Source organism: Bubalus kerabau, chromosome 7 (assembly GCF_029407905.1).
Source record: "Bubalus kerabau isolate K-KA32 ecotype Philippines breed swamp buffalo chromosome 7, PCC_UOA_SB_1v2, whole genome shotgun sequence".
Taxonomy (NCBI): Eukaryota; Metazoa; Chordata; class Mammalia; order Artiodactyla; family Bovidae; genus Bubalus; species Bubalus kerabau.
Window position 1 is genome coordinate 82,024,359 of NC_073630.1, and position 21,175 is coordinate 82,045,533.

Below are 21,175 nucleotides of genomic sequence, written 5' to 3' on the forward strand. Positions count from 1 at the left end.
GATCCAGTGAATGTTGGCAATTTGATCTCTGGTTCCTCTGCCTTTTCTAAATTCAGCTTGAGCATCTGGGAGTTCTTGGCTCACATATTCTAGAAGCCTTACTTGAAGGATTTTGAGCATTACTTTGTTAACATGTGAGATGAGTGCAATTGTGCGGTAGTTTGAACATTTTTTGGCATTGCTTTTCTTTAGGATTGGAATGAAAATTGACCTTTTTCAATCCTATGACCACTGCTGAGTTTTCCAAATTTGTTGGCATGTTGAGTGAAGCACTTTCTCAGCATCATCTTTTAACATTTGAAATAGCTCAGCTGGAATTCCATCACCTCCATTAGCTTTGTTCATAGTGATGCTTCCAAAGGACCACCTGACCTCACACTCCAGAATGTCTAGCTCCAGGTGAGTGATCACACATCATGGATATCTTGGTCATTATGATATTTTTTGTATGGTTCTTCTGTGTAATCTTGCCACCTCTTCTTGATAATCAGCTTCTTTTAGGTCCATACCATTTCTGTCCTTTATTGTGCCCATCGTTAAATGAAATGTTCCCTTGATATCTCTAATTTTCTTGAAGAATCTCTAGTACTTAAATTCTATTTTTCCCCCCTCTATTTCTTTGCATTGATCACTTAGAAGGCTTTATCTCTCCTTGCTATTCTTTGGAACTCTGCATTCAGATGAATATACCTTTCCTTTTCTCCTTTGCCTTTCGCTTGTCTTCTCAGCTATTTGTAAGGCCTCCTCAGACAACCATTTTTTCTGTTTGCACTTCTTCTTGGGGATGGTTTTGATCACTGCCTCCCATACAGTGTTACAGACTTTTCAGAGCTCTTCAGGAGTTCTATCTGTCAGATCTAAAGCCTTGGATCTATTGGTCACCTCCACTGTATATTCATGAGGGATTTGGTTTATATCATTACTTGTTATAGTAGTTACATATATTGATAACTGTCAGATCAATGACATGTTAAAAAGAAGACTTTATTTACTATGATTCTAGGCCAAATGCTCAAGAAATTCAATTAATGGATGATTGATGACACTTTCCAAGTGACTCGTCATGGTTGAAAATATGTCAAGATCTGGAGGAAATGTGGTGAGAGGTGAGCATTGTGACAGTGTAGTCGTGTGGAGACAGCGTGGAAGGGAAGAGAAGTTCTTAATACCTTGGAGCTGGAACTTGGGAGCATGAGAGTCTAAAGGAAATTATATATATGTGTGTATATATATATATACACATACACACACACACATATGCTTACCAGTGTGATGGCACAGTTTGTGATATTTTTGGCCATACATTCAAGAAAATCTATAGTCAGACCCTTCTGACTGGTCAGTATGTAAAGAATTAAACTTATATTTCTTTGTGGTGGATCCTGGTTTTTGCAGTCAGTGCATGCTGGCCTAGACTTACATAGATTTTACCTATTGTTTCATCTTTCTTCTTCCCTGAACTCATCCTAGCCACAGGTCACATCTGCTCTTCTGACCCTCTGTATCAATGCATGAAGATACCATCCAACAGAGGACTCAAAATGGAAACAAAACAGCTATCCTTAACATTTGCCTGCCCTTTTATTTTCATATTCTTTGAGTCTTGTCAAGATTCTTGCTAAAATACCTCTCAGATTTGTCCTCTCTGATCACAACCTCACAGACATTGTTTTAACTTAGTAACTCCACAGCTGTGTTGTGATCTATTAAAATAGCTTCCTGATTCTTGTGCCTGTGTTCAGAATCTGTCTAGCTCTAAACTATTCTCTCCACTTCAATTAATTGTTGTTGCAAAACATAGATAAAATAACTCCAAATGTTAGATGAAAATCTTAAATGGCATTTAATTACCAACTGTTAGAAGTCCAGATACCTCAGGATGTCATGCAGGTTTTATCCCATTGGCACTATATATCTTTTTAAAATTAATTTTATTGTAATATAGTCACTTTACAATGTTATGTTAGTTTCCACTATACAGCAAAATGAATCAGCTATACATATACATATATCACCTTGTTTTAAAATTTCCTTTCCATTTAGGTCACTACAGAAAATTGAGTAGAATTCCCTGTGCTGTACAACAGGTTCTCAGTAGTTATCTATTTTATACACAGTAGGGTATATACGTCAATCCCAATCTCCCAGTTCATCCCCCACTTTTCCCTTTGGTATCCACATGTTTGTTCTCTACATCAATGTTTCTGCTTTACAAATAAGTTCACATGTACCATTTTTCTAGATTATACAATATTTCATTTTACTTCCCTGGTGGCTTAGAGGGTAAAGTGTCTGCCTACAATGCAGGAGACCCGGGTTCAATCCTTGGGTCGAGAAGATCTCCTGGAGAAGGAAATGGCAACACACTCCAGTATTTTTGTCTGGAAAATCCCATGGACAGAGGAACCTGGTAGGCTGTAGTCCATGGGGTCGCAAGAGTCAGACATGACTGAGCGACTTCACTTTCTTTCTTTCTGACTTACTTCCCTCAGTATGACAAATCTCTAGGTCCATTCACATCTCTGCAAATGGCATAATTGTGTTCCTTTTTATGACTGAGTAATATCCCATTGTATTTTATACACACACACACACACACACACACACACACACACACCATATCTTCTTTATTCTTCTGTTGATGGATGTTTAGGTTGTTTCCATGTCCTAGCTATTGTAAATAGTGCCACAGTTAACATTCAGTTCAGTTCAGTTCAGTCGCTTAGTCGTGTCCGACTCTTTGCGACCCCATGAATAGCAGCATGCCAGACCTCCTGTCCATCACCAACTCCGGGAGTTCATTCAGACTCATGTCCATCCAGTCAGTGATGCCATCCAGCCATCTCATCCTCTGTCATCCCCTTCTCCTCCTGCCCCCAATCCCTCCCAGCATCAGAGTCTTTTCCAATGAGTCAACTCTTCGCATGAGGTGGCCAAAGTACTGGAGTTTCAGCTTCAGCATCATTCCTTCCAAAGAAATCCCAGGGCTGATCTCCTTCAGAATGGACTGGTTGGATCTCCTTGCAATCCAAGGGACCCTCAAGAGTCTTCTCCAACATCACAGTTCAAAAGCATCAATTCTTCAGTGCTCAGCTTTCTTCACAGTCCAACTCTCACATCCATACATGACCACTGGAGAAACCATAGCCTTGAGTAGATGGACCTTTGTTGGCAAAGTAGTATCTTTGCTTTTGAATATGCTATCTAGGTTGGTCATAACTTTCTTTCCAAGGAGTAAGTGTCTTTTAATTTCATGGCTGTAGTCACCATTTGCAGTGATTTTGGAGCCCCCCAAAATAAAGTCTGACACTGTTTCCACTGTTTCTGCATCTATTTCCCATGAAGTGATGGGACTAGATGCCATGATCTTCGTTTCCTGAATGTTGAGCTTTAAACCAACTTTTTCACTCTCCTCTTTCACTTTCATCAAGAGGCTTTTTAGTTCCTCTTCACTTTCTGCCATAAGGGTGGTGTCATCTGCATATCTGAGGTTATTGATATTTCTCCAGTTAACATTGAGGTGCATGCATCTTTTTAAATTATAGTGCTCTCTGAATATATGCTCAGGAGTAAAGTCCTTGTTTCCATACTTTTTCCAGGATCTTGGATCATCTTTACTGTCATTACTCTGAATTTGTTCTGAGGTAGATTGCCTATTTTCTCTTCAATTATTTGTTATTATGGGTTTTTACCTTGCTCCTTCATCTGCAATATATTTTTCTGTTGTCTCATTTCATCTAACTTCCTGTGTTTGTGTTCTCATTTCTGCAGGCTGTGGGGTCTTGTTCTTCTTGCTTCTCATGTCTGTCCCCTGGTGGGTGAGGTCAGTCCAGGGGCTTGTGTAGGCTTCCTGGTGGGAAGGACTGGTGCCTGTGTCCTAGTGGATGAAGCTGAGTCTTGTCCCTCAAATAGACAGGGCCACATCAAGGGGTGTATTTTGGGCTGTTTGTGAACATAGTGTGACTTTTGGCAACCTGTTTGCTGATAGGTGTGGCTGTGGGCCTATCTTGCTGTTTGTTTGACCTGAGGCATCTGGTATTGGAACCTGCAGGCAGTTGTGACCCAATATATCTTTGGGGATTACACTACAATCCAAAAGAATTCCCTAACTGTATAGAGAATCTATTACTGAGGGTCTTGGTAGCATTTGATTGGTCCAGGGATGGGCAAAAAACAATGAAAAGGCAACCCAAACCCCTTTTTTCGGGGGAAAATGGGAAAAAAATTTGGAGTTGGACTAAAGGTATAGATAGAAATATAGAGATTGAAACTTGGTCTCTCTGCATATGACTTGACCTCTTTCACATAAATTTAAGGGACTGTTGACAGTCATCTTCCTTCTTTCATGTGACCTGAGTAGTATTAATAGTAGGTATATGGAGAAAAATCATTTAGACAGGTTATCAGAAGCAGCAAATATGCAAATTACAGAGCTTGCTCCTCAGGACCCGTGAAACCTTCTAGTTGCTGATTTTCTGAGACATGGATTTCTATTTGTTATGGAAAAAAGAAAAAAAAATTAAGCCAATGAATATAGTGGTATTGGGGAAAAATAGAAGATACAAGTAATTCTGCTAATTACTAACTGAGAAGGATAAATTTATTTGCCTGTTCAATTTTAACACAGAGATAATTAAATTTAGCATACAGATAATTTAAATTAAATTTAACCCACAGAGATTTGAAATTTATTATCTCTCTATAAAAAGTTATAGATATGTATATATATATGTGCATTTATATGTTTATTATATTGATTGTTAAAGTTAGATAAGGAAGCCATTAACAGGACAGTAGCATAGTTATTCACTTGTCCTTTTCTTTTGTTTATCTGAAAATTTAAATCTTTGCTATTAGCTCAGAAAAAATATTTTTTTTCTCTGCAAACAATACTTAAAGTGTAATTGGAATGAGGTGTATTTTCTCAGCCAGGTGTGAATCAAGGCAAACTATGCCCTTTATTCCACCTTTAGCTTACCTATTCCAGAGAAGGCAATGGCACCCCACTCCAGTACTCTTGCCTGGAAAATCCCATGGCAGAGAAGCCTGGTAGGCTGCAGTCCATAGGGTCACGAAGAGTCGGACACAACTGAGAGACTTCACTTTCACTTTTCACTTTCATGCATTGGAAAAGGAAATGGCAACCCACTCCAGTGTTCTTGCCTGGAGAATCCCAGGGACGGGGGAGCCTGATGCGCTGCAGTCTATGGGTTGCACAGAGTCAGAGACGACTGAAGCTACTTAGCAGCAGCAGCAGCTTACCTAATTCATGATTACATGTTAGATTCTTGTCAAATAATAACATCGGTGAAAGATATGTGGAACTTCTCTATTGTCCCCAGATGTATAAGGCTTAATGCTGAAGATAAATGGGCTCTAAGTACCCAATTTCTTAAAAAAAAAATCCTACTGTCAGTTAAGTTTAGAATCTTCCCACATTTCCCACTCTTAATTCCTGGATATTCATCTTGAGGCATGTCTCCTATATTGGCTAGACTGTACTGGAGACAGATATAAATATGTAACTAGTGATTTAATTAGAGTAATTTCTGACAGTGATAAGTACTCTGAAGGCTACAAACATTGCATGTGATAGAATGTGACTGGGGCAGAGATTTGGGGTAGGGTGGTCACAAAACTCTGAAAAGATAACAGTGGGCTGAGATCTGAGTAATGAGATGGATTCATCTACCTGAACACTCACAGGAAGAATATTTCCTCCAGAGGAACAAGTGCAAATATTAGGAAGTTGGAACTTACCTAAAGTAATTGCAGGACAGAAAGAAGATCAAGCGACATCCAAGAGGCATCAAGCAAAAAAGTTAGTTTCATGACTTTTATTGTATTTGTTAAGATAAATCTGACTATAATAATATAAACCGTTTGGCCTTTTCAGTGTTTTAGTGTTTATGGACTGTAATCCTTCAGGCTCCTTTGTCTGTGGGATTTCCCAGGCAAGAATACTGGAGTACGTTACCATTCCCTTCTCCAGGAGATCTTCCCAACCTAGGGATAGAACCTGGGTCTCCTGAATTGCAGGCAGATCCTTTATAGTCTGAACCCCCAGGGAATCCCCATTTGAATTATTATGATTAATTACAAAAACTGTGAACGATTCTTAGATACTCTTTGCATGATCAAGTAGTGTGTTCTAAAGATAGAATAAAGCCTTGTTTTCATAGGAAGTACTTTTTGTTATAGGCATGATGTCCAGAAATTTTATATAACATTCTATTTAGCACTTTACAGTGAGAAAAGAAATAGTCAATATCATTCAAATACTTTTGTTTGATTATAAAAGAAAATAATATCTATTCATCATGTTAGCTATCCTGAACAGTTTGAAGTTGCTAACCTAATGTGGTTACCAGGTAGGATTTTTCTCTTTTTTGAGGGGGTCAAAACACAAAGTTCTTTTCCTTTCCCTAGAGGAGTTGGCAAGTGTATACTTTTAAACTTACTGTAAAACTTTAAAAGTCATCACTTTGAATAGATCTTTATTTTAAGATCTTAAGAAGACTATCAGTGACTGATAAAGTAACACAGGAGTTTATTCTGTTGATGACTTGCAGGAAGTTATTGTGAGTCAATATATAAGATTCATCAGCACACTGTCTAACGCAGCAGAAATTGACTTGCGGGCATAGGTGTACTTCAGTACTGTAGTTATTAGCTCCATTTGTCAATATGGAGAAATGAAAGCTAAGAAAGATTAATTGGGTTTGCCAGGGTTACAAAACATTGGAGTGACAGAACCAGAAAAAGAGCCTGTGTTGTCTGACACCCAAATCTTAGCTCAGCATCCTACATAATTTTGCCTCCAGCTAAATACTACTGGTTTGGTGGATAGCAGGCTCAATGCATTGCTTTTTATTGTGACTTTTGGGTAATTAATGACTAGGAATGCCTTTTTTGTTCTTTCTAAGACGTTAAACTGTTTCTCAGTGAGTTCTCAGTCATGAATCTTTGTTCTGTACTTGCCTATATTTCTCGCCCCATTGACTTCACAGCGAGATGGAATACAGGAAAGATGTAAAGCCTTTGCCCTTTTTTCCATTAGGGGCAATATTTTTCCAGTTCAGTTACAGGTTTAAACATAGGCTCTTTGTTAGCCAATTCATCCAACACCTCACTCACATACAGCCCAAACTTACAAATGCTTCCTAAATCTTTATGTTCTTATTCTATTAATTTCAGAGAAAAAGTAATGCAATGGTTTTACACTGTGTCTTTTTATCATGACATAGATGAGTTCTGCAGTAACTTATAGAAAAAATGGGTTACCAAGGATTGTTGATTAAATCCTATTCATTTGTGAATGACTACATTTTAACCCCATTTCTCATGGGCCAGGATTTGTTTCATAAATCAGATATGCCTTTGTGAAATGTAGCAATATTTTGAGAAATGTAAATAATGACATTGAAGTTTTCCAGTCAATAGTATAATATATTTAATTAATTTTCTTACCACTTCCCAAGGGCAATTGAAAATGGAGGATTTTCCCTGTTCAAAATATGCTGAACCCACTTACAGTAGTATATATATCTTGATTAAAAAAAAAAAAAGAATATGGTAAGGTGCAAAGGAAAGAAAATGCAATAAAATGCTTGTTGCTCTAGGAGCAAAAGTACCTGGATAATAAGATGCCAGTCAATTGAGATTTCACCCCAGATAACAGAACAAAACATTAGTAACACTAAAGCTGGAGAGAATAAACCCATAGTTGGTTCTTAATTTGTGACTTTTTAAATATTTGAGTGATTTATTTGTCATTTGTAGTTTTTCTTTTAAAATACATGTATTAGAAATCCTGATTTCATCTAAAAGATTTGAAATTAAGGTTTATTTTTCAGAAACTTCACATACTTTGTCATTGCATTTAACCAACCTGATTTATAGTTAACATGCCTGATCCATACAGTTTCATTTTATTACATGTAATTTAATTAACAGTATTTCAACAAAATGAATAATACTCATTAAGTTTTTCAGAATATGCTCTTCTGATTATTACAGTACCTAGATTTTTCTTGCATGGTGACTATTTGACATAACTAGATGCATCTGTTAAAAAGTTAATATCTAATCTAAAGAATTTTTTTCTCCTTTGATTGATGGACAATTTGTAAAGAATGTAGATTGTCAAGAAGCCTTTCCCTTTTCCTTCCTGAAATCCCTCTTTTAAACCATTGCTAGCAATTTCCTGTCTGTGCTGGCGTTCAAGGCATAAGATATCCTTGTCTTTGACAGCAAAGGACATTTGTTTTGTTTGAGCTGCATTCTTATCAGTGACAACAATAAAATTGTCAAGTGTGTTATTTGAAACATCAAATTCAATAAGAACCTTTGTGTAAGTAAGGGACATTGGATATAATAATGTTTTCTTTCTTAACCAATGGAATATATAGCTAGACTTTGGAATAATTGGATTAAATGATAAATAAAATATAACTACAAAAAAATGTAGTTACAAGGAACCAAGGAAGATATTTCTGTAAATGATAGAGTAGAATTTAAATTTGTTGAATTATATATTTGGAATCAAGGGAACTGTAACAACATTTGCATTTAAAAATGCAAATAAATTTACTTCTCAACAAAGATTTGAAATTAAGTATCTGAGATGTCACTAAAAAAGTGAATGAAATAAGATAAAATTTACTCTCCTATATCGCTTTTTATTTAGAAAATCTCACTGTCAATTGGAAATAATAATAGTCATTCATTCATTTTCCATATTGGTTGAATCCATGTCCTTCCAACCCATATTTCTGAATGAATTCAGTCTTTGTAAATAAAAGAAAATGTACCTAAGTATCTTATGACTTTTTGAGATAAATTAGAAGAAAAGAAGTTTAAAGATTAAATTTAAGATTCACAAATTTTAAAGTTTTAAGATTTGTTCTACTTCTGGCAAAAATCATAATGATATTAAATCTTAGAAGAAAATTCAGTTAGAATAAAATTCATAGTCTTATGAGCATGTAACTATATTCTGTTAAATTAAAATAGTGCTAAATATGTTCACAATACAAGATCCTATGCACAGTGTAATAATTGTGGAATTATTAAAACAGTTATTAGTAATTTTTATTGTCTGTGCTGCACCTCTAAATTACATTAATAATTATAAGTAGATCATATTTTTATTTTACAAGCACAGACATACTTCACTCTTTAATTTATTGGTTTCTTGCTTTGCAAAATTCCTAAAACATAAATTTAGACAATGTACCTTAAAATACAAAATTAATTAACACATATAATAGGGATAGGATTATATTATATTTTAAGTGTATTTTCTTATTTAAATTACATTTTCTTGGAACACTATAGACAAAAGAGAAAATAAAATACATGATATTGTAATCCTTACCAAAAAATTTTAGGTAAGAATTATCATATCATTTTTTTCTTTAGCATAGCTAAAAAGTACCCTCTGAAGTTCTATTCCTTCTGGAGTAATGTAAAAGCTACATGGGTCCAAGAAGACAACTTCTGTTCAACAGATGGGGGTGGGGTGGGGTATAATGTATTAGGGCTTCCCTGATAGCTCCGTTGGTAAAGAATCCACCTGCAATGCAGGAGATCCTGGTTCAATTCCTGGTTCGGGAAGTTCCACTGGAGAAGGGATAGGCTACCCACCCCAGTGTTCTTGGGCTTCCCTTGTGGCTCAGCTGGTAAAGAATCCACTTGCAAAGTGGGAGACCTGGGTTCAGTACCTGGATTGGGAGGATCCCCTGGAGAAGGGAAAGGCTACTGGCTCCAGTGTTCTGGCCTGCAGAATTCCATGGACTATAAATATAGTCTATGGGGTCGCAATGAGCTGGACATGACTGAGTGACTTTCACTTTCATTTTCATAATGTATTAACTTATTTCCTATGGGCAAATACATCTGAGGGGGTGTCCAGAATAGAATCCACTAATGTTTAAACTGTACCTGGGGTTTCTTGTGTCTAAAGTGGAGAAAAGGAAAGGGTAAGATTCTTATCATTATAATTCTTTCTCTTCTTCATTCTATTTCTTCTTTGCTCATGTCTTCCTCACTCACTTGTTCACCTGTGTATACTCCTGACCATATGCAGTCCAAGACTGATGGCCAGATTCATTTCTAGATTTGCTACTGAATTGAATCAGTTTCTCTGCTACTGAATGAACAAAATGCAGGAAACTATTTAGGCATGTGGGAAATAATGATTTTATTTTTAAAGATTTTACTGAGAAAGAGTATTAGCTCTGAATTTTGTTGTTGTTAAGTTGCCTAGTCATGTCCAACTCTTTGCGACTCCATGAACAGCAGCATGGCAGGCCTCCCTGTCCCTCACCATCTCCCGAAGTTTGCACAAGTTCATGTCCATTGCGTTGGTGATGCCATCCAGCCATCTCATCCTCTGATGCCCTGCTCTCTTTCTGCCATCAAATTTTCCCTGAATTAGAGGATGTTTTAGAAGTTGAAATTAATAAGTGAATGCATAATTAAAGTTACTTATTTTTAGAGCCATATATCCTTCAAGGTTTTTTTTAGCCATGAGATATTTAATGATAAAGTACATCAAAACGAAAATGTCTCAGATCCATTTACTCTTTATTTTTAAGATTTTTAAAATTATTTTTGGCTGTGCTGGATCTTCATTGCTATGTGTGCTTTTCTCTAGTTGTGGGAGCAGGGGCTACTCTTTAGTTCCAGTGTACGGGCTTCTCACTGTAGTGGCTTTTCTTGTTGTGGAGCATGGGCTCTAGGGCACAACGTGCTTCAGAAATTGTGGCTCTGGGGCTCTAGAGCACAGGCTGGATAGCTGTGGTGCATGGGCTTAGTTGCTCTTTGGGTATGTGGGATCCCCCCACATCAAGGATCCAACCCAAGTCTCCTGCATTGGCAGGTGGGTCCTTTACCACCAAGTCACCAGGGATGCCCTCCATTTACTCTTTTAAAATGTGTTAATATGTATTAATAACAAGTATATGTGTTATGTATGAAATTACTAATCTAATGATAGTGTCAGCCAAATATCCTAGAATTTATTCAATAATCACATGATTTTTCCCTCTCATGCACAGCGTACAAATAGTTGCTATTTCACCTATGATATGTCCAGACTTTTACCAGATTACCCTACTTCTGGCAATCTAAAGAGAATGCATATATATCTGTTCTATTCGGTGTTTGCACACAAGCAGCCACCTGGCTCTAGAATCTAACTCTCCACCCGCTCAGTTTACCATGTGCTCTGTAGTTTGTCATCTCACCCTTTGTCTTAAGACTAACTTCTCTCAGGTGACTATTATTGGCCCAAACTACTTCATTTTACATTAGGGCAGAGAGCTAGCTTTTCGGCTCCCTCCAGGAATCACTGAGAAACTTGTAATGTTTAACACTTTACTGAAGACTTGGGAACAATGGAAGAAAAATTTAACATGAAGAACTTTTAAAAAGGTGTTTTCTAGAACCACTCTCAGTAGAAGCCAGGATCAATTCAGTTCCTCCTACACCTACCACAGACTCTGATACAGAAAGGTGCTGGGTCAGTGATGTTTTTGTGAATTCCTTAATGGAATTAAATGTTTGTAAAATTCACATATTCAAATATATTCACAGAGTTTTTGAATTAGGAGCCTCTTGACCACTAATCTGCCAACTTGCTTCAGGGTTCAGTTTATGTCCTCTCTGAAAGAATGACTTTGAGAAATTCTCTAATCCAGGCTTATCTCTTGAAAGCTAGCAGTAACTAAGCCATTTTCTGCTCCTCTTCCAAGTAAGAAAATCACTTCTGAAGTACTGATTGTTATAATGCATTCATTATTCTAATATCTGCCATTGTTGTTATTTGGTTGCTAAGTCATGTCCAACTCTTCTGTGATCCCACCAGGCTCTTCTGCCCCTGGTATTCTTCAGGCAAGGATATTGGAGTGGGTTGCCATTTCCTTCTCCAGGGGATCTTCCCAACCCAGGGATTGAACCTGTGGCTCCTGCCACATCTTCTACATTGCAGGCAGATTCTTAACTGCTGAGCCACAGCAGAAGCCCCCAGTAGTATGATACATTTAAGTACAAACAAGCACATGTTGTTTTAATTGATGTGATATCAGTCAGCAACTCCATTCCCTTTTTGAATTTCTTTCCCTTTACTCTGCCTGAGTGAGTGATAGTTGCTCAGTTGTGTCCAACTCTTTGCAACCTCATGGACTGAATTCTTCAGGCAAGAATACTGGAGTGGGTTGCCATTTCCTTCTCCAGGGGATCTTACCGACCCAGGGATCTAACATGGGTCTCCTGCATTGCAGGCAGATTCTTTACCATCTGATCCACCAAGGAAGCCTTTCCTCTGCCTGCCCCCCATTTAGTTTTCTGACTCAATCACCCTTGAAACTTGGTACTCTCACTGTCAGGCCCTTAACAATTTGTCTCCACATAGTTCCTACCGGTTCCATTTCTCCATGATCCCCTCCTGTCTGGCAACCTTAGCAACTCTCCAAGTTCATCTTTCATCCAAAGAAGGGGACAAATTAGATCAAAAGAAGGGATATTCTGTAATCAAATAGTCTGCAAAATTGCCCTTAGGAAATTTCCCAAGAACTTATGTCAGGATAAATAAACATGCCAAGGAATTCTGAAGCCTGTGTGGATCACAATAAACTATGGAAAATTCTGAAAGAGATGGGAATACCAGACCACCTGACCTGCCTCTTGAGATATTTGTATGCAGGTCAGGAAGCAACAGTTAGAACTAGACATGGAACAACAGACTAGTTCCAAATAGGAAAAGGAGTATGTCAAGGCTGTATATTGTCACCCTGCTTATTTAACTTATATGCAGAGTACATCATGAGAAATGCTGGGCTGGAAGAAGCATAAGCTGGAATCAAGATTGCCAGGAGAAATATCAATAACCTCAGATATGCAGATGATACCACCCTTATGGCAGAAAGTGAAGAGGAACTAAAAAGCGTCTTGATGAAGGTGAAAGAGCAGAGTGAAAAAGTTGGCTTAAAGCTCAACATTCAGAAAACTAAGATCATGACATCTGGTCCCATCACTTCATGGAAAATAGATGGGGAAACAGTGGAAACAGTGTCAGACTTTATTTTCTTGGGCTCCAAAATCACTGCAGATGGTGACTGCAGCCATGAAATCAAAAGACGCTTACTCCTTGGAAGCAAAGTTATGCCAACCTAGATAGCATATTGAAAAGCAGAGACATTACTTGGCCAACAAAGGTCCATCTAGTCAAGGCTGTGGTTTTTCCAGTGGTCATGTATGGATGTGAGAGTTGAACTGTGAAGAAAGCTGAGCGCCGAAGAATTGATGCTTTTGAACTGTGGTGTTCGAGAAGACTCTTGAGAGTCCCTTGGACTGCAAGGAGATCCAACCAGTCCATTCTGAAGGAGATCAGCCCTGGGATTTCTTTGGAAGGAATGATGCTAAAGCTGAAACTGCTGTACTTTGGCCACCTCATGCAAAGAGTTGACTCATTGGAAAAGACTCTGATGCTGGGAGGGATTGGGGGCAGAAGGAAAAGGGGATGACAGAGGATGAGATGGCTGGATGGTATCACTGACTCGATGGACGTGAGTCTGAGTGAACTCTGGGAATTGGTGATGGACAGGGAGGCCTGGCGTGCTGGGATTCATGGGGTTGCAAAGAGTTGGACACGACTGAGCAACTGAACTGAACTGAATGAGCCCAGCTCTTCCAGAATTGGGAATTCATTCTGAGTCTGCCTTGGGTGTACTGGACTGAAGTTAAAGGGAGCAACTGAGCCTGAAGCAGCCATCAGCTTAAGTTGTCATGATGAATATTGATGCACAGGCACACATGAGCATTGATGTTTTACTTGACATTTTCTTTAAAGTAAAATTACTTGTGTTTTCATGATTTCTAACACAGTATTAATATACAGTAAACTGCTAGCAACTTTTTGTATTTAGCTATTTCTTTAAGAAGATTTGAGTGTGCATATACTTTATTTAATAATCTTTGAATTTTCTATAAAAATGGATTATAAAGATTAAAGAATTACAAAATTTATCATTAATAGCATTTCTTGATTTGCTTATTCACTACTCATTAAAAAAAATGTATCACTTACTCATGCAGATTATCAAACGAATGGTGTTTGGGTCCTTTGGGAGGGTAGTTCTGATTTTCCCCAAAGTGAAGCAGACCTCTCTGGTCAGTGTTAGAGGTAGGAAAGAATTTAATATTATTTTTTAATTGAAGTATAGTTGATTACAGGTTATATTATTTTTGGATGTACAACATAGTGGTTTGATATTTTTATAGATCATATTCAATTTAAAGGTTTTATAAAATATTATATTCCCTGTGCTATATATTGCATCCTTGTATCTTATTTACTTGTTTTTTTTTTTTTTTTGTTTGTTTTATTTATTCATTTTTTTGGCAATATGGCTTGTGGAATCTTAATTCCCCAACTGGGGATTGAAGCCAGGCCCACAGCAGAGAAAGCGCCAAGTCCTAATCACTGGACCACTAGAGAATTCCTGTTTTTTATTTATTTTAAGCCTTGTAGTTTGTACCCCTTGATCTTTTTGCCCTATCACACCCTCCCACCCACTGGGAGCCATTGGTTTGATTTCTTTATGTATGAATCTATTTCTGCTTTGTTGCATTATTTCATTTTCTTTTAGATTCTACATGTAAGTGAAAACATATGGGGGGGGAGGAACCAAGATGGCGGAGGAGTAGGACAGGGAGAACACTTTCTCCCCCACAAATTCATCAAAAGAGCATTTAAACGTCAAGTAAATTCCACAAAACAACTTCTGAATGCCGGCAGAGGACATCAGGCACCCAGAAAAGCAACCCAACTCTTCGAAAGGAGGTAGGAAAAAATATAAAAGACAAAAGAGGGAGGGACGGAGTTCCGTCCCGGGAAGGGAGTCTTAAAAAGAGAGAAGTTTCCAAACACCAGGAAACCTTCTCACTGCCGAATCTGTGCCGAGTTTTGGAAGCACAGAGGGCAACATAAAAGGGAGAAAAAAAATAAATGAACAATTAAAAATCGCAGATTGTGAGCCCTACGGTAACTCCCCCAGCGGAGAAGCAGTGCAGACGCCTGCACACGGCATTAGCAAGCGGGGGTTGTGCAGGGAAGCGCGGCGTGGGCTGTGTCCCTTAGAGTAAGAATCGGCCCGAATGTCCTGAGCGCTATCTGAGCGAAATAATTTGGGCTAGCAAACCAGACTGTGGGATATCTACCATGCGAAAAGCCAGCCCTAACCTAAGGCACCGCCAGGCCGGCGCACAGAACAAAGGACTGAACAGAGATAGCGGGTTGCAGACCTTCCCCCTCCGGTGACAGGCAGCCAGAGCCGTAAGGGGGCAATTGCAGCCCAAGAGAGACACTATCTATAAAACTGTAAGCAGGCTTCTTTGCTAACTAAAACTTCTTGGGGGTCTGGACGGTCAACATCTGCCTGAGAAGGTGCGCTGGTTTTACACCCAGATAACCGAGTGGCGGGGAGGCGATAAGTCGCAGCATTGGCGCCCGCCAAACACATCACCTGAGCTGCTTGGATCTGGGAAGAGCACAAAACGCAGGCCCAACCTAGTCTGCGCCTCTGAGGACTACCCGAGTGCCTGAACCTGAGCGGCTTGGACCTGGGAGGTACATGCAGCCCAGGGCTGGCCTCTGATTGTTCCCGGTGGAACAACCTAGAGCCCGAGCAGTGTGGGCAGGGAGGCTACACGTGCCGTGAGCGGGGGCAGACCCAGTGTGGCTGAGGCACTGCGAGCACATGCCAGTGTTATCTGTTTGCAGCATCCCTCCCTCCCTCCCCACAGCGCGGCTGAACAAGTGAGCCTAAATAAAATAAAAAAAAATAGTGGCCTCCACCGTCCCCTTTGTGTCAGGGCGGGAACCAGACACTGAAGAGACCAGCAAAGAGAAGAAGCTATAACAGAGGGAAACGCCTTGGAAGCTACAGGCCATAGATTAAAACCCTGTGGTTACTACGAACTACATAGGAAGGGGCCTATAGATCTTGAGAAATATAAGTCAGACCAAGGAACTAGCCAAAAAATGAACTGAACCCACAATACTCACAACAAAACCAGAGAAAGACCTAGATATATTTTTACTATTTTTACGATCAATCTTTCTTTCTTTTTTTTTAATTAAAAAAAATTTTAAGTCCTCTATTGTTCTTTAATTTTCACTTTTATAACTATTACTTTGCAAAAAAAAGACCATATTTTTTTTTCTTCAGCAAACTTCATATATATATTTTATAATTTTTTGACCGTGTTTTTTTTTTTTTTTCTTTTTCTTCTTTTCTTTAACATTGTATTTTTGAAATTCCAAACTCTACTCTAGATTTTTAATTTTAGCCTTTTGGTATATGTTATCAATTTTGTACCTATAGTTTTTTTTCATAATTTCTGTGACTTTTTTTTCCCTCTGTTTCTTTCTCTTCTTCTTTTGTATAACATCGTATATCTGCAATTCCAAACTCTACTCAAGATTTTTAATTTATGCTTTTTGGTATTTGATATCAATTTTGTATTTGTATTTTCTTTATAATTTTTGCGACATTGTTTTTGTTGGTTTGTTTGTTTTCTCTCTTTATTTTTCTTCTTCCTTTTTTTAACATTGTATTTTTGAAATTCCCAACTCTACTCTAGATTTTTAACTTTTGCTTTTTGGTATTAGTTATCAATTTTGTACCTGTAGTTTCTTTATAATTTTTGCAACCTTGTTTGTTTTTCTTTGTTCGTTTTTTCTCTCTTTCTTTTCCTTCTTCTTTTCATTAACATCGCATTTTTGAAATTCCAAATTCTACTCTAGATTTTTAATTTTTGCTTTTATGTATTTGTTACCAATTTTGTACCTTTAAGAACCCAATCTTCAGGACCCATTTTTCACTAGGGAACGAGATTACTGGCTTGACTGCTGTCTCTCCCTTTGGACTCTCCGTTTTCTCCACCAGGTCGCCTGTATCTCCTCACTAACCCCTCTCTACTCTACCCAACTCTGTGAATTTCTGTGTGTTCCAGATGGTGGAGAACACTTAGGGAACTGATTATTGGCTGGATCTGTCTCCCTCCTTTTCATTTCCCCCTTTTATCCTTCTGGCCACCTCTGTCTCCTGCCTCCTTCTTCTCTTCTCTGTATAACTCCGTGAACATCTCTGAGCGGTCCAGTTGTGGAGTGCACATAAGGAAGTGACTACTGGCTAGCCCACTCTCTCCACTACTGATTCCACCTCATCTCATTTGGGTCACCTCTAACTCCCTCCTCCCACTTCTCTTCTCCATGTAACGCTGTGAACCTCTCTGAGTGACCCTCACAGTAGAGAAACTTTTCATCTTTAACGTAGATGTTTTATCAATGGTGCTGTATAGAAGGAGAAGTTTTGAAACTACTGTAAAAATAAGACCGATAACTGGAAGTAGGAGGCTTAAGTCCAAACCCTGACTCCAGGGAACTCCTGACTCCAAGGAACATTAATTGTCAGGAGCTCATCAAATGCCTCCATACCGACACTGAAACCAAGCACCACACAAGGGCCAACAAGTTCCAGGGCAAGACATACCAAGCAAATTCTCCAGCAACAAAGGAACACAGCCCTGAGCTTCAAGATACAGGCTGCCCAAAGTCACCCCAAAACCATAGACATCTCATAACACATTACTGGACATTTCATTACACTCCAGAGAGAAGAAATACAGCTCCATCCACCAGAACATTGACACAAGCTTCCCTAACCAGGAAACCGTGACAAGCCACCTGTACAAACCCACACACAATGAGGAAATGCCACAATAAAGAGAACTCCACAAACTGCCAGAATACAGAAAGGACACCCCAAACTCAGCAATTTAAACAAGATGAAGAGACAGAGGAATAGCCAGCAGATAAAGGAACAGGATAAATGCCCACCAAACCAAACAAAAGAGGAAGAGATAGGGAATCTACCTGATAAAGAATTCCGAATAATGATAGTGAAATTGACCCAAAATCTTGAAATTAAAATGGAATCACAGATAAATAGCCTGGAGGCAAGGATTGAGAAGATGCAAGAAAGGTTTAACAAGGACCTAGAAGAAATAAAAAAGAGTCAATATATAATGAATAATGCAATAAGTGAAATTAAAAACACTCTGGAGGCAACAAATAGTAGAATAACAGAGGCAGAAGATAGGATTAGTGAATTAGAAGATAGAATGGTAGAAATAAATGAATCAGAGAGGATAAAAGAAAAACGAATTAAAAGAAATGAGGACAATCTCAGAGACCTCCAGGACAATATTAAACGCTACAACATTCGAATCATAGGGGTCCCAGAAGAAGAAGACAAAAAGAAAGACCATGAGAAAATACTTGAGGAGATAATAGTTGAAAACTTCCCTAAAATGGGGAAGGAAATAATCACCCAAGTCCAAGAAACCCAGAGAGTCCCAAACAGGATAAACCCAAGGCGAAACACCTCAAGACACATATTAATCAAATTAACAAAGATCAAACACAAAGAACAAATATTAAAAGCAGCAAGGGAAAAACAACAAATAACACACAAGGGAATACCCATAAGGATAACAGCTGATCTTTCAATAGAAACTCTTCAAGCCAGGAGGGAATGGCAAGACATACTTAAAATGATGAAAGAAAATAACCTACAGCCCAGATTATTGTACCCAGCAAGGATCTCATTCAAGTATGAAGCAGAAATCAAAAGCTTTTCAGACAAGCAAAAGCTGAGAGAATTCTGCACCACCAAACCAGCTCTCCAACAAATACTAAAGGATATTCTCTAGACAGGAAACACAAAAACGATGTATAAATTCGAACGCAAAACAATAAAGTAAATGGCAACAGGATCATACTTATCAGTAATTACCTTAAACGTAAATGGGTTGAATGCCCCAACCAAAAGACAAAGACTGGCTGAATGGATACAAAAACAAGACCCCTACATATGTTGTCTACAAGAGACCCACCTCAAAACAGGGGACACATACAGACTGAAAGTGAAGGGCTGGAAAAAGATTTTCCATGCAAATAGGGACCAAAAGAAAGCAGGAGTAGCAATACTCATATCAGATAAAATAGACTTTAAAACAAAGACTATGAAAAGAGACAAAGATGGTCACTACATAATGATCAAAGGATCAATCCAAGAAGAAGATATAACAATTATAAATATATATGCACCCAACACGGGAGCACCGCAGTATGTAAGACAAATGCTAACAAGTATGAAAGGAGAAATTAACAATAACACAATAATAGTGGGAGACTTTAATACCCCACTCACACCTATGGATAGATCAACTAAACAGAAAATTAACAAGGAAACACAAACTTTAAATGATACAATAGACCAGTTAGACCTAATTGATATAGGTCTATCATATAGGACATTTCATCCCAAAACAATGAATTTCACCTTCTTCTCAAGCACACATGGAACCTTCTCCAGGATAGATCACATCCTGGGCCATACATCTAGCCTTGGTAAATTCAAAAAAATAGAAATCATTCCAAGCATCTTTTCTGACCACAATGCAGTAAGATTAGATCTCAATTACAAGAGAAAAACTATTAAAAATTCCAACATATGGAGGCTGAACAACACGCTGCTGAATAACCAACAAATCACAGAAGACATCAAAAAAGAAATCAAAATTTGCATAGAAACGAATGAAAATGAAAACATAACAACCCAAAACTTGTGGGACACGGTAAAAGCAGTCCTAAGGGGAAAGTTCATAGCAATACAGGCACACCTCAAGAAACAAGAAAAAAGTCAAATAAATAACCTAACTCTACACCTAAAGCAACTAGAAAAGGAAGAAATGAAGAACCCCAGGGTTAGTAGAAGGAAAGAAATCTTAAAACTTAGAGCAGAAATAAATGCAAAAGAAACAAAAGAGATCATAGCAAAAATCAACAAAACCAAAAGCTGGTTTTTTGAAAGGATAAATAAAATTGACAAACCATTAGCCAGATTCATCAAGAAACAAAGGGAGAAAAATCAAATCAATAAAATTAGACATGAAAATGGAGAGATCACAACAGACAACACAGAAATACAAAGGATCATAATAGAGTACTATCAACAATTATATGCCAATAAAATGGACAACGTGGAAGAAATGGACAAATTCTTAGAAAAGTACAACTTTCCAAAACTCGATCAGGAAGAAATAGAAAATCTTAACAGACCCATCACAAGCACGGAAATTGAAACTGTAATCAAAAATCTTCCAGCAAACAAAAGCCCAGGTCCAGATGGTTTCACAGCTGAATTCTACCAAAAATTTAGAGAAGAGCTAACACCTATCCTGCTCAAACTCTTCCAGAAAATTGCAGAGGATGGTAAACTTCCAAACTCATTCTATGAGGCCACCATCACCCTAATACCAAAACCTGACAAAGATCCCACAAAAAAAGAAAACTACAGGCCAATATCACTGATGAACATAGATGCAAAAATCCTTAACAAAATTCTAGCAATCAGAATCCAACAACACATTAAAAAGATCATACACCATGACCAAGTGGGCTTTATCCCAGGGATGCAAGGATTCTTCAATATCCACAAATCAATCAATGTAATACACCACATTAACAAGTTGAAAAATAAAAACCATATGATTATCTCAATAGATGCAGAGAAAGCCTTTGACAAAATTCAACATCCATTTATAATCAAAACTCTCCAGAAAGCAGGAATAGAAGGAACATACCTCAACATAATCAAAGCTATATATGACAAACCCACAGCAAACATTATCCTCAATGGTGAAAAATTGAAAGCATTTCCTCTAAAGTCAGGAACAAGACAAGGGTGCCCACTTTCACCATTACTATTCAACATAGTTTTGGAAGTTTTGGCCACAGCAATCAGAACAGAAAAAGAAATAAAAGGAATCCAAATTGGAAAAGAAGAAGTAAAGCTCTCACTGTTTGCAGATGACATGATCCTCTACATAGAAAACCCTAAAGACTCCACCAGAAAATTACTAGAACTAATCAATGACTATAGTAAAGTTGCAGGATATAAAATCAACACCCAGAAATCCCTTGCATTCCTATACACTAATAATGAGAAAACAGAAAGAGAAATTAAGGAAACAATTCCATTCACCATTGCAACGGAAAGAATAAAATATTAGGAATATATCTACCTAAAGAAACTAAAGA